Source organism: Ixodes scapularis, unplaced genomic scaffold, assembly GCF_016920785.2.
Source record: "Ixodes scapularis isolate PalLabHiFi unplaced genomic scaffold, ASM1692078v2 PGA_scaffold0__279_contigs__length_252992795, whole genome shotgun sequence".
Taxonomy (NCBI): Eukaryota; Metazoa; Arthropoda; class Arachnida; order Ixodida; family Ixodidae; genus Ixodes; species Ixodes scapularis.
This window is the reverse complement of record NW_024609835.1, coordinates 232,006,020-232,020,390: the sequence shown is the minus strand read 5'-3', so window position 1 is coordinate 232,020,390 and position 14,371 is coordinate 232,006,020.

The window sequence follows — 14,371 nt, the reverse complement described above, 5'->3', positions numbered from 1 at the left end:
CGCCATCTTGTTTCGAATAAGCGGGATGTTCCGATGGCTCAGCGTGTAGAAATCGTCGGTGGTCCCTGGCTCTACTGCTTCGTCACCTTTTAGGAAGCTTGAAAGACTTGTGGTGGGGTGGGAAAGATCCAGTTAGGCTGCCACCATGTTGTGTTGGGTGTTTAGGGGTACGGCGAGCGACGAGGAAACAGGACCAGCCAGGTTGAGGACACGAGCCAGTCTCCTCTTTTATTCCTCGTCTTCTACTTCTATAGCTGCAGCCCGCGCATCTCTCTAAAAGCTACTAGAACAAAAGGGACAAGCTAGGCGGATATCTTTTGTTTCCATATTATTTGTCATTGAAGCGGCCGAGGGCAGAACTGGAGTTCCTCTCGTCTGTTGGCGATCGAAAGTTTGATATCTCACTATTCTTTTACTTCTCACGCAAATGCAATAGGAATTTTCTCTGACACTTCTAAAATACATTTCATTGTGTTAATTGAAGTAAAATTAGTTTTTTTTAATAATATAACAAAACGTCTAACATCTCCTGTTGGTTATTTTCGGCATAGTTTTGCAAGTTTTTACGTGACGTCTGTTAAAGATATTTTAATTATCTTGATATCACCAGAAATATCAAATTAAGATATTTTTATTTAATACAATCTAGATATTGCTTGTACTCACGAGAATGCCCTTTATACATTTATTTCATTTACAAAGGTATTATTGTTATCGCTTATGGAATGTAAATAAAGTATTGTATTTCATGTATATAACCTGACATAAAGCTTAAATATTTTGAAATGTGCGTTGGAAAGGAACAGGCTTAATGGCGGATTAAAATAACATATTTATAATTGCGCACAATTTAAGGTGGTTTTAGGCCTACGTGTTAAGCACTTTTGTTTGGATAATTAATTATATTATTGCAAAATATTTTCTCGTATATCACCTGTGCGAGAAGTCTGCCACAACGCACTACTGATGAGATTCAGATTTCAATTGTAGCTATACAAACAAAATGCTATATTTTATATTTCTGTATGTAACACAATTATACCTTGCTATTAGTAAAACACGAAGCAAATGGAAGTTTTAAAAAACGGGTTTCAAACATGATAAGTTTTTAAACATTTGCTTATTCAAACATACAGCGTGTACCACCCAAATACTTACTTAGTGCCACCTCGAAAATATACTAAGCATCGCCGAACGTTCATTATCTGCCCAAATGAAGCGCCAGCGGTTCAACCCAGACACCAGTTTCAGCACTAGCTCTTATATGATGCAGAAGTTATAAGTGATTTTCTAAACATTTCAATGGAAAAATGAGGCCCATTTTCGCCCGTTTTCGATAACTGGCTCCTAAAGATGTTGTTTGGAATCTGAAGAAAATACGACCCGATCGGAGGTGATGGTAGCGGCCGGTTTCTCAGAATGAGAACATGGCGGGTTTTTCCCGCACGTGACTCCGTTGCCCACTTCTTCGTCGTCTCGTGGCGATTCTTCAACAGTTGTATGCGGGAGCTCGATGGGCCGGTATATTTTTATAAAATATTAAAAAAAATCAACAATTCTAGTATAAAAAAAAGGATAGTGCTGAAACTTCGGCATCTAGTTCGGACTGCTAGTGCTACATTTGAGCGAAATAGAGCATTCGGCAAAGAGTAGCAATTTTTTGCCCAAAAACCACGACCACAACAACAAAACAAAAAAACAACAAAAAAACCTGCTGATGTTTTTGGGGATTACCATGAAATACAGCGAATTTTATTTTGCATATATGCTATTGAATTTATATACACCAAAAGAGCTAGGTTAGAGCTTTTTGCTGATATTAAGTTTCTTAGAATACCTTATCTAGGTCCCATGTAAGAACCTTTTAAATCTTGCCAGTATTCATCAAAGAGGAAAATATTGACCTTTCTGTTTCAAACTTATTTTAAAATACTAACTTTAGAAAAAAAATGTGATGCTGAACATATTTAATGCTGAGCCAGGCCAAAAAAGCCCCTATTGGCTTTCACCTGACACGATAATCGACTTGGAGATCTGTGCATTTCTAAATAAATTTATTTTCCTGTTTCTAGTTTTCGTTTTCTTTTTCTCTTTATTTTTCTTCTTCTTCTTAATAATATTTTTTATGATTAATAGTGATAATAATATTTATTATTACTATTATTATTAATATGTATTACATGTTACCCCGCAGCGCCAAGAAGCGTTTTTGCAGGGGGGCAGAGTGGGGTTTGAGGGTACATTTGTACGAGAAATAGGCTCGTGCTAAAACACATGCAAGAAAACAAGTTCGCATATCGAAGATCTCCTAAATCATCATAAACCTTTAACAAATGGGATCCACATTGGTATCAAAATAAAACCATCAATAAAAGTGTGAACTTCGGTGGAGAAAAAGTATCAATGCATGCATTTCACTCTGCCCCGCAATTGTAAAAATAGAAAAGTGCTTGTATTTAATGCCGATCTTATCGATAATATATATTTACAGGTATTATAAAAAAAACGAGCCGGCCATAACACAGTGTTGGAAGCACAAGCCCACTCAAAACACCCATTCACAAAAAAAAAACTTGTTTTGCTTAACTATCGTGTGATAGTTTGTCTAATAAAAAGGCAGCAGATGAAATCAGGATGATGTCATCAGGCAATTCGGTCCATTCTTTGATAGTATTGGGGGAAAAGGATAATTAGAATACATTGTCCCTAACTGTAAACTCTCCAATTTTCTCAGAATGATCTGTAACTGAGATCCCAACTAAAACTAACAAGTAAACTTTTCTTTTTTTTCTCTTTGTTTATGATACGCTACTTGCCGACGCCAACAAGAAATATGCAAGCGTTGTGAGGGAGGTTCAGGAAGAAAGTTTTGATATGCTTTAGTGGTACCGTAAAATATTGATATTCGTAAATATTCTCAAAACCGAAGTAATGTGTTTCCAGGAAGCGAAGAAAAAAATTGTAAACTGAAGTAACAATAAGAATCCACAAGTCTAATTCTAAAATCTGCTTTGCCCAGCGCAAGAATACTTCAATAATGTAAAATACCTTGGAATGTACATAGATCATCATCTTAAATGAAAAAAAAAATTATACAGAACAGGCCGGTTTGCGAAAAATGGAGAATATTGATGGCCACATATGTTTCATATTCAAGAGATGGTTTCCCGTTCTGGATTTCGAATAATATAGAATAAATTAGGAAAATCGTGATCACAATAGGGAGTAGCTGTTTACAGGCACTGTACCAAATATCTGCGAATATATGTCGAAACTATATTATTATGTGAAAAGTAGTACATAATAGCGAAGAAAACGATTTTAATGAGGATATGCAGAAAGATTTAGGAGTGTTGTGCTGTAGTGATCAAATGAAGTATGACATAATAGCAAAACATTTTTAAACTATAAACATAAAATATATAAAAAAAAAGAAACGTTGCGTCCAAGCATCATATATGTCGAACCATAGATAAAAACGAAATATGGAGAGGCAAAAAAATGCTATGTACCTAAATTTTAACGAATTGCCCGGAGATATAACTCAATGCAAAAATTTGCACAAAATGAAAAAAAAAAGCGAAAGCCGTTTACAACTCCCTGTAACGCCGAATTGGAGCGCAGCTCTTGAGGAGGAGGGGGGAAGGGTACTGAGGGGAGGGTAGACCCCTCCTCGTCCTCCTCCCCCTCCCCTCATTTTTTATTATGCTCTGGGGGTCACCTGACCTCGGGGGAGGGGTCACGTGACCACGGGGGGTGTCACGTGACTTTGGGGGGGAGGGAGGTCACATGACCTTTGGGGGGGTGTCACGTGACCTCCGGGAGTCCCGTGACCTTCGGTGTCTCGTGACTTTAAGGGGTCACGTGACCTCTGGGGCCACGTGACCTTGGGGGTGTCACATGACCTCGCGGTTACGCCGAAGGCGACGCCGCTCAAGCCGGAAACGGGCGCCTAAGAGCTGCGCTCTAACACTAACTACAACATTAATGAATAGGGACAGAAAAAAAAGGTAACCAAAAAGGCAACTAATTGAAAAGAAAATGAAAATCCCCTACGCGAGCCACCCCTCCGACCGTGTCTATTATTATATTTACTTTGTTTATTGTGATTAATTCTACAGCAGAACATAAATACATTTTAGAATTACCCAATAGCATTTAGAATTTGGTGCTTGCTTTAGGTTTAAACTAAAAAAAAGAGGCATTTGAATATGTTTACCATTACAATGAAACTATTGGGCATGTCAGAGGCACACATTTTATTTTAACATAAATGTGAGTTTACCTGAGTGTACCTGATGCGCCACACACACAAACCGTTTTGGCTTATGTGGGCACAGACTGTACCATCTTAAAAACTGGAAATAAAATGTATCTATATATTTAATGTCAGTGCACATTGTGCAAGGCGTCCGGCTGAATTCTGCAGATTCTTCAGGCAGGACAGCGCTTGGTGGTAAGTGTGAATCTGAAAGGATGCCAAGTCAAGATAGATGGTAAATTTCTTGAGGACAAAAATGATTGCCAGACATTCCTTTTCCGTCACAGAGAAGTTCCGCTCAGCTGCTGTCCGCGTGCCGCTGGCGAAAGCAACTGGGAGATAAACACTATCGTGCTCCTAAAGCAGGACGCGCCGAGTGTGATATAAATTAACGATGAACTCCAATCAATCCTAAGAAGCGTTGGAAGATCTTGACGTCATGTGGCTCCGGCTACTCCGTTACCGCGGGCCGCTTGCTCTCGTTGGGACGGAGAACTCCATTGTCCACATCGAAACCGAGACGTTTATTTATGATGGAGCGAGTTGCACCTTCTCAAGGTGAACTGTTGAGCAGGCAGATTACAATCGTTCTCGACAATCTTAAGGCATTCGAGATGTCCCTCGAGAGACAAAAAAAAAAATAAGCAACGACGTCATCCATAGAAGGGATCGCAAACTTCGTGTCACCGCGAACCAGGCTCATTAGACCGTGCCCTATTGAAAAAACACCTTTCAGCCCTGATATTTCATGGGACCCTACTAGACCTTCAAGACTTCAGCACTTCAAACGTTAGCCTTTCAGACTTCAAGACTTTAGATTTTAAGACTTCAGACTTCAGACTTCAAGACTTTAGACTTCAAGACATCAGTCTTCAAGATTTCAAAGTTGAGACTTCAGCCCTTCGGCCTAACCCCTTAGCCAACATAACTTAGAAATGCAGCTTTCCGGAAAGCCGCGACAGATCAAAATGTATGTAAAGCGTTTACTCATACACGCGCGCAAGCAGCTGCAGACAAGTGATCAAACCAAATAAGGACAACCAAGTTGTTTGTCGCAAAATATATATATATATATATATCTCGAGGTACTCACAATGCCGCTGGGAAAATTCCTGAGCCGTTAGGGCAGCGGCGGCAGCGTCTTGTCAACACTGCTAACCGAACAACACGCCTATTGCAGTTGCCGATTCGGAGGCCTGTGCCCGCTTTTCGCCGTCGTCTACATTCTTCGACGCTGCTGATTTCGAGGACCATCTCCTGCCCCGTCATCATTGACCCTGCGCTACAGTGCCAGCGAGTTTGGAAACCGTGGCGAACTTTGTCTGCGCAAGCGCAGTTTTTGGGCGTCGAGGCAAGATAAGCGGCGGTTATCTCCGTGCTAGTCATTTGGCAGCGGCGGCAGCGTCTTGTCAACACTGCTAACCGAACAACACGCCTATTGCAGTTGCCGATTCGGAGGCCTGTGCCCGCTTTTCGCCGTCGTCTACATTCTTCGACGCTGCTGATTTCGAGGACCATCTCCTGCCCCGTGATCATTGACCCTGCGCTACAGTGCCAGCGAGTTTGGAAACCGTGGCGAACTTTGTCTGCGCAAGCGCAGTTTTTGGGCGTCGAGGGAAGATAAGCGGCGGTTTTCTCCGTGCTAGTCATTTGGCAGCGGCGGCAGCGTCTTTTCAACACTGCTAACCGAACAACACGCCTATTGCAGTTGCCGATTCGGAGGCCTGTGCCCGCTTTTCGCCGTCGTCTACATTCTTCGACGCTGCTGATTTCGAGGACCATCTCCTGCCCCGTCGTCATTGACCCTGCGCTACAGTGCCAGCGAGTTTGGAAACCATGGCGAACTTTGTCTGAGCAAGCGCAGTTTTTGGGCGTCGAGGGAAGATAAGCGGCGGTTTTCTCCGTGCTAGTCATTTGGCAGCGGCAGCAGCGTCTTGTCAACACTGCTAACCGAACAACACGCCTATTGCAGGTTGGTAAACTTCTTTATTCTTTCATCTTGACCGAATCCATGCTGTCACTGCTACCGCTGCCACTGGGACTGCATTAACGTATTGTGTTGTGTTTCCTCGTGTTGTGTGAACGATGTCTGACGCCTGTTCATCCTGTCAGGTACCGTTCCTTGAGGATGACGGGCCTGTGGAATGTAGCATGTGCGCGTGCAGGTACTATTTCGGGAAATGCGCCGGTATAAAAAAGAAATCCTTTAATGGGAAAAATGAAGCGGCAAAGCCGACATGGCGGTGTCCTCCTTGTAGAGGCGCCGGACAGCGAGCTAATAACAGTGGGGATGAGGAACCTGAACTTGATGTGAAATCTTTACTTGCATCCATCAACCAGAAGCTGGACACTCTCCCTCTGCTTAGAGAGAAAGTAGACAGTATGGAATTGTCTGTCCAGTTTCTGTCGAAGCAATTCGACGAGTTCGAAAAGAAAATCAAACACCAAGAAGCTGAAATCAAAGAACTGAGAAAGAGGGTAACAGACTTGGAGGAAAAAGAAAAAATGAGCAGAGTAGTAAACGGTGAACTCCAGAAAGAAGTAAATGACCTAGAATTCCGAAGCAGGCGTTTGAATCTAGAGATTCACGGCATCCCGGTGACAGAAAATGAGGACTTGATAACCGAGCTAAATAAAGTTGCTGACAAAATAGAAGTTCCTCACCTAGAGGTTTCCGTCGTTGTAGCCCTACACAGGTTGCCGGCAAGGAAAAACCACGTTCCCGGAATTATTATTCACTTTGTTAGACAAGACACCAAAGACATATGGCTGAAGAAAAGAAGCACTCTAAAGGACGTCACCCTACGTATATTTATTCAAGAAAACCTCACTCGTTTCAACAGAGAACTTCTTCGGGCCACAAAAGACATGGCTAAAGAAAAAAGCTACGCTTTCGCGTGGTACGAAAAGGGAGAGGTTTTTGTTCGAAAGTCTGCAGGCATGCGTGCCATTCTGATAAAGGACAGAGATGACCTTGACAGACTGTAGATAAGGTAGACTGAGGCGTTTAAATGTTCTTGTTTGTTTCAGTGCAGATGACCAACTTAGACGTCTGCTTTTCTTCCGATTTGGAAAGGGTTTTTGATAACAAGAAAGTAAAACCATTTTCTGTTTTTCATTTAAACGTACGTTCGGCATGTAATAAAGGCGATGAGCTTGGCATTCTTCTTAATGACTTCGGATTTTCTTTTGACGTGCTAATGCTGACCGAGACGTGGTTTATGCAAGAATCAGATGTTTTGAACTTTGATAATTATTCGAAATTTTATTTAAATCGCTGCTCAAGTCGCGGTGGCGGAATAGCCATGTAGGTAAGAAAAGATACTCAGTGCAGTCTCATGACAGACATTACTTCTATGACTAAAAATTACGAATCCCTATGTGTGAAACTCGGAAACACTCTACTTGCAGTATTGTATAGACCACCAAATGGTGATTCATCTGCTTTTTGGAGATTTCTTGAAAGAGTATTTCAGTTAGTTGGTGAAAACGGTTACAGTTTAATTTTAGGTGGTGATTTTAATATATATATGAGTTGTGCTACCGCTTGTCAAGTTGAGTTTTCTTCTTTGTTTCAATCTTACGGTTTTTCTAATGCGATCACGCATCCTACTCGAGTGACGTCACGCAGTGAAACGGTTCTTGACTTATTTATTAAAAACATACCTCTGACCCGGATTACCGCGGGTGTTGTGTGCTCCGATGTCAGTGATCATTTTCCAATTTATATTTTTTCTGATTTCGAAAACCTAGAAAAACCGTGTCATAATAGTGTATTTTTTTTTCCCGGTTGTTAACGCGGAAACGCTAGGTATGTTTAGACACCATGTGGAATCTCAAAACTGGGACGGGATACTCTCAATGGAATCGGCCGATGAAGCGTATACGTGGTTTATTAATACATTTTGTCTATTATATAAAGAATGTTTTCAATGTCGAAAAATAACGCCACACAAAAAGTCTAGAAAACCGTGGATTACCAGAGATATACTAAAAATGATAAGAAATAAAAGCAAGCTTTATGAGCGTTTGGTGCGGACGAAAGACCTGGATGTGCTTAAAATGTTTAAAAAGTGTCGGAATGAAGTAACTAGTATGTTAAGAAAAGCAAAAAGTGCATATTACTATAAAATGTTTTATAATGAAAATAGAAGTGACGTTATCTGGAAAAAAGTTAATAATATCCTAAATCGTAACAGTAAAGCAAACGCTATCAAAGAAGTTGTAATAAATGGTAGAACTTTCAGTGGAGTAGAGTTAGCAAATAAATTTAATGACTATCTTAAGAATCTATCTTCCCTTGTTCAGTTACTAAGTGGTGATCTTTGTTTGTCATGTATGCCGACGATACTAGTATATTTTTTTTCAGGGAAGAATATTGATATAATGATAGCCGATGCAAACACATGTCTGCAAAAGCTTAGTTCATGGACTGTCTCAAATTCCTAAAAAATAAATGAAACCAAAACAAAAGCCGTTACCTTTAAATCAAAAGGTAGAGTGTGCAATCCTAATGTAAAGTTACTGTTGAATTCTTCGGAAATTGAATTTGCAAGCACTGTTAAAATTTTAGGCATAATTTTTCATGAACATATGTTATGGGACTCCTATATTCAAAATCTTACACTTAAGCTTTCAAATATCGTAGGAATTCTATATAAGCATCGCCATACATTACCATCTAATATGAAACTCTTAATTTATAATGCATTGTTCAATTCTCGTATATCCTAATGTAACCTGGTGTGGGCAACCACGACCAGTACAAACCTTAATAAACTTTTTTCATTGCAGAAGAGAGCAATTCGAGTCGTAGCCAATGCGTCGTATTACGCACACACCGATCCACTTTTCTGTAAGCATAAAGTAATAAAAATACAAGAATATTACAAATATAAGCTTGCGACAGTATACGCGGCATCCCTTAAGTATTTTAACCACCCATTACTGCGGTTTTCTAGACTAAGTGTTAAAAATACGGTATACGAAGTACGTAGCGCAGGGTCCCTGAGAGCAGGGTTGGGCAGTATCGCGATACAAATGTATCGCGATAGTATTTCAAAAATACATTTCGTATCTGTATTTCTGTATCGCGATACATTTTTTTCACCAGTATCTGTATTCCTGTAGCGAAATACATTTTAGATGTTTCTTTGTATCGTGATGCAATCAATATGAAATGTATTTCGTTACATTTCTGGAGAAATACCCCCCCCCCCTCAAGAAAAAAAAAATTCCGGACGGTTTCTTTTTTTTTACTTCTGAGGGCGCGAGGGTCATGGAGATACTGGGGCATTGTGACTATACTGACCAAGGTTCCTTCCGATTCTGCAAACTATTTTTCTATGCGTGCTCTTCTCTCTTCTGAGAAGTGTTGCGTAGTGGGGGACTCGAACCAGGTGGCGTGCCAGGAGTGGAGTCGGAGCATCTTCTGCCACAGGATTTTAGGTAGGGATTTCTTGAGTCATTGTTTGTCGGCATACAACGCCCGCTGGTAACCGTCTATCTTGCCTCAGCGTACACAGTACACCCAGCCGGCAAAGCTGAGTCACACTCTGTTGCAGCACAAGCCTGGCGGTTTTCAACTTCAAATAGTAGGATGACCCACGCAGTGAAGCTTAACACTCATACGAATGCATCAGCGGCTGCGCCCGTAATATTGCACGGCTCAAGGGTACGTCATAAGTCGACGTGAACATGACCCAGTGCTCTGGTGATCCGAAACCCAGAAAAGAGACCAGACGTGGCCTCGCTGTTCCGACCCAGACTTCGTACACCTGCGACTCTTCTCAAGCGTGCTCTTTCTCGGAGAGCTCGCACCTGTACCGGCAATATCAGGTCCCAATCCACAAGGCCCTGTTTGGATGATGCTAGGCGAAACTTGAGGACTGGTAGGTGGCGGAGGGTAGGCAAGAGGACCTTCACAATGGGGATGCCACAGTATGGTTTTTTCAACCGTAACAGAAGACAAGACGTGTGTTCCAGAATGCTTCAGGTGGTCCACTATTCTCAAAAATATCAATGGCACTGCCTGCACGGTCTTCAACGAGGTAACATGCAACGAAAGTATGTTTTCTCCTTTCATATACAGTAGCGTGATAAAGTTTCATGTTCAAGGCCACACCTACAGATAAAGAATACCACTTCATTACACCGTGACGTCATGTGACCTATGTTGGCAGGGGCGTGATGACGTTTTGATGGGGTTTAGGGTGACATAAAATTTATATAGAGGTCGAAGCCTTTACGCATCTCTCGTCAGACAGAGAGGATGTCAGGGAAGAGACCGCGGTCAGTCCTTGATGGAACGTTGTTTTGAGCCCATTGAAGACTCCTCGTCGTCCGAAACCACTACCTTCAAGGCAAAGTACCAAGCCCACGGGAAAGTAATTTCGGGATCGAAAACTTCCACTTCAAACTACAAGCTTCATCTCAGTTGGCATCTCAAGCACATTTGAAAAATGTATTGCAGTATCAGTATTTCTTTATTTGTATTTCTCCCTCCACAAAATGTATTCCTGTATTTGTATTTCCAAATACCTTTTACCTATATTTATAATGTATTTCCAATACGTATCGCGATACATTTTTACAGATATATTTCAGTATCAGTATTTTGGCTACTATTTTAATGTATCCCTGTATTTGTATTTCCAAATACATTTTTGAGTATTTCTGCCCAACCCTGCCTGAGAGTACCTCGTCCTAGAACAAATTATGGGCTTCAAATGTTACAGCATACATTGCCAACATTACTGAACTTTTTAAGAGACCACCATGTCTGTCTTGATGCACTAAATAAGAAAACAATACGCACAATATTCACTTCTAACTTTTAAACTTTTTTCTCCTGCATAGAACTGTCTGTTTTGTTTTTTCGCCTTTAAAATGTTTTCTGTTAACGTTTCCTGTCTGCCGATCTGCCACTAGGGGGCAGGGGCTTTTTCAAGCTGCACATTTTTCAGCTTTTTTCCCTGTATCCGTCACCCATATGTACAAATGGGAGTAAATAAATGAATTGAAATGAACTAATGAAACCGAACCGCTGGAGCTCAACGTCGACCTCGGGGGCCCGACACACAAAGAGCGCTTCAAGGGATGGTCGGGCGCCAGTAAAAGCAGACTAGTTTGCTTTCGGGGCACTCCACATTCCGAATGTCGTGGTTTGCGTGGTCAAACCCCCTGTCCCAAAGAGAAGGAGAGATATTCGGAGTGCGGGGGTGCGGCCAAGATTTGCTTCGGCAGCCCGAAGGCACGTCTGGAAGCCGCGATCTTGTCGGCCAAAATGCAGGCAACTTCTCAATAAGTCGCATTTTCAACGCTACGTTTCTCAAGCAACAACGAAGCGCTGGTGGGCCTTGGATTCGTAAATACTGAAACGCTGTATACACGCAGACGGTGCTAGGAAGTGTTAGTAAAAATAGGCAATAGGTATAAGCCCGTCTGCTGTCCGTCGCATATGTCAAACATTTCGGACCGGATTGGCTTACTTTTGTTGGGCGGGCGGCTGGGCCGCAGGGTAGCCAACTCGCACCGCCGAGTTCTTGGGGCGAGATTGTACGATAAAGCTAGCTCGATAGACTTCTATCTGTTCTCAATGGGCGGCAGTATGTGTGCATCGTTTGCACTCAAATAGCTTCGATCAAAGCAACATTCGCTTGCAACTGCGTCTGCATAATGAACCTATATAAAGAGCGAGACAACAGGTTTACGCACTCGCGTCACCCAAGCGGTCTGCCCATTAACACAGCACGTTTACGCACTACCGTCTTCGGGTGAATTCTACGAGGTCCTCCTGATAATGTCCGGTGAGTTTCACAGACCCTTCAGAGCGGCCCTGAAAGGCCACACAGACCTTTTAGGACGATCCTGAAGGAACGCACACCTCTCAGAAAGATATCTTGATGGGCCCCACAGACCTACTAGAGGAGTCTGGTGGGCCCATCAGACATTTCAGGATATCCTAAAATGCCTCTCAGACCCTCATAGAAAATCCTAGTGGGCCTCACATACATTTTTTCAATAGGGAGGGGAAGGCGAGTGAACTTAAACACTCCTTGTGAGAAGTAATTGCGGTCTCCGGGACATCAGCGACGTCTACCTTAATTTAGAGGAAACCTCGGCTGCAATCTGAAGTGGTGAACACTTTCACGTCGCCAATCGGGTACATTATAGAGATGATTAAAGGGAAAGGATATGAACCTCTCCACGTGACCGCGTTGAGTCGGCGGTAGTCCACGCGGATGCGTGCAGAGCCGTTTTTCTTTGGTGACAAGAGGACCGCGGGGTGAACGACAAACTCTGAGTCTCCCGAACAGTTCCGGTGTTCAGCATCTTCTGTTGAGCGGCATCCAGGAGGGCTCACTTGTGGACGCTGAGGGTCTCGGATTGCACCGCAAAGGCCAAGCGTCACCTTTCTCGATGCCATGCAGCAGCACGTTGGTCTCGCCTGGGACTTCCGTGAACATTGGAGTGTACGGCAACAAGATACCCTTTAGCTGACGCTTCTGCATACTGAGACTGGCCACACTTGAAGGGCGTCTCGCACAACGACAGGAAGGGCTGCAGCAGGTTGCACTGCGAAATGGGCTGGAAGGGTCGACCCGGTGATGCAGTCCTCTCGCCGGGTAAAGGGGGTGACGTCAGGGGGTGACGCCAGCAGCAAGTGGGCCGAACTCTCTTGGCCTGCGATAAAATCTCGGCCCCTGATAATAGGCAGGGTCAAATGGGCAGATAAAAAAAGTACTGACGACTTTTCTTTACTTTGATGAAACTCGAAGCCTTACAGAACCTGCTGCGTTAATCGGTGACCCTGACGCTACTTGGAAAGCACATTCGACGAACGAAGCGTTACTTTCTTTCGTTTGGCACCAGCTCGAAAACAACTCCTCCGATAATCGAAATTACCCCACGGGTACCAAGAAGTGCGGCAAAAGGCACGCCGAGCAAGTAAGCTCACGCCTGACTCCATACCCTGGTCCAAAGGCCGTACTTGACACACAAAAGGCAGCATTGCTGGTGGCTCACAAATCTTGAGGCTGGCAGTTGCTGTCGGTGACAAGAAGTCCTGGTTCAACGCCGCTGGCCTCTGTGGTTTCCCTGTTCTTCTGACGGGGCCGACTATGGGGGCACTGATTGCGAAAGTGGCTGCGCTGTCTGCAATTAAAGCAGGCGTCCGTCAGACTGTCGCTGATGTTCCACAATACCCGTTGACTCACACGTCTCCAGCTGCCTCTCGACTCCGCTGGTTCATTCCAGCGTTGCCAGCCGCCTCTCGGTTGACGCTGTGGCCTTTCAGCCGTTCGATCATCTCTCAGAGGTTTAGGTGGCCGGCCTTCGCCATAAGAAATCTGCAGCCGACCCCTTTCAGGGTTCTCCGGCACCCGCGGCGCGCATCTACCTGTTTGCGGGCCCTCAAGGGTCCAAGCCCACGCGCCTGGGGCTTCCCAGGATTGGGTGTTTGCTTTCCAGGCAACTTCGCCCGGTGCATAAGCACCAGGCCTGTTTTCGTAGTCGGAGGCAGCGGCCATTTCAGGCAGATGTTGTGTCGGAGAGGCGAAGTCGATGTCGTTCCGTTGGTGCGCGGGAGGGCCCCATCAACAAGAGTGCTCGCGGGCGTCGTCAGCAGACAGCGGTGGCTGGTAGTCATGATTGGCCAGGAAGACTTCTTGCACGCCGCGCGCAGCGCAGACGAGATCTTCCACGGAGGTAACTGTGCGCTCACACAGACACAAGTGGAAGCTGGGGTGGCTTTGACGGATGGCGCGCGAAACCCTCTCCGACTGAGGAGCAGCTCTCGCGGCTCGTTTCTAGGGTGTCTGCATTGCCCGGATATACTTAACGAGGCGTTCTCCTAGATACGACGCTCGAGCTCGCGCTGTATCCTGGACTCGTAACTCCCAGGCGAGAATCCCGCGCGAAAGACGGCGCGGAAAGCTGCGAGAGAAGGAAAGACTGGCTTATGTGCCCACCAGAGTTGCGCACTTGCCTCTAAGGTCAGGGAGAATATCCTTTCGAGCTCATGGCAGTCCGAAGCGCCGGACGCTTGAACGTAGACGTCTAGATCCTCTAGAATGTCGACTACGGATTTTCTGTCGTTGAATCCCGTGT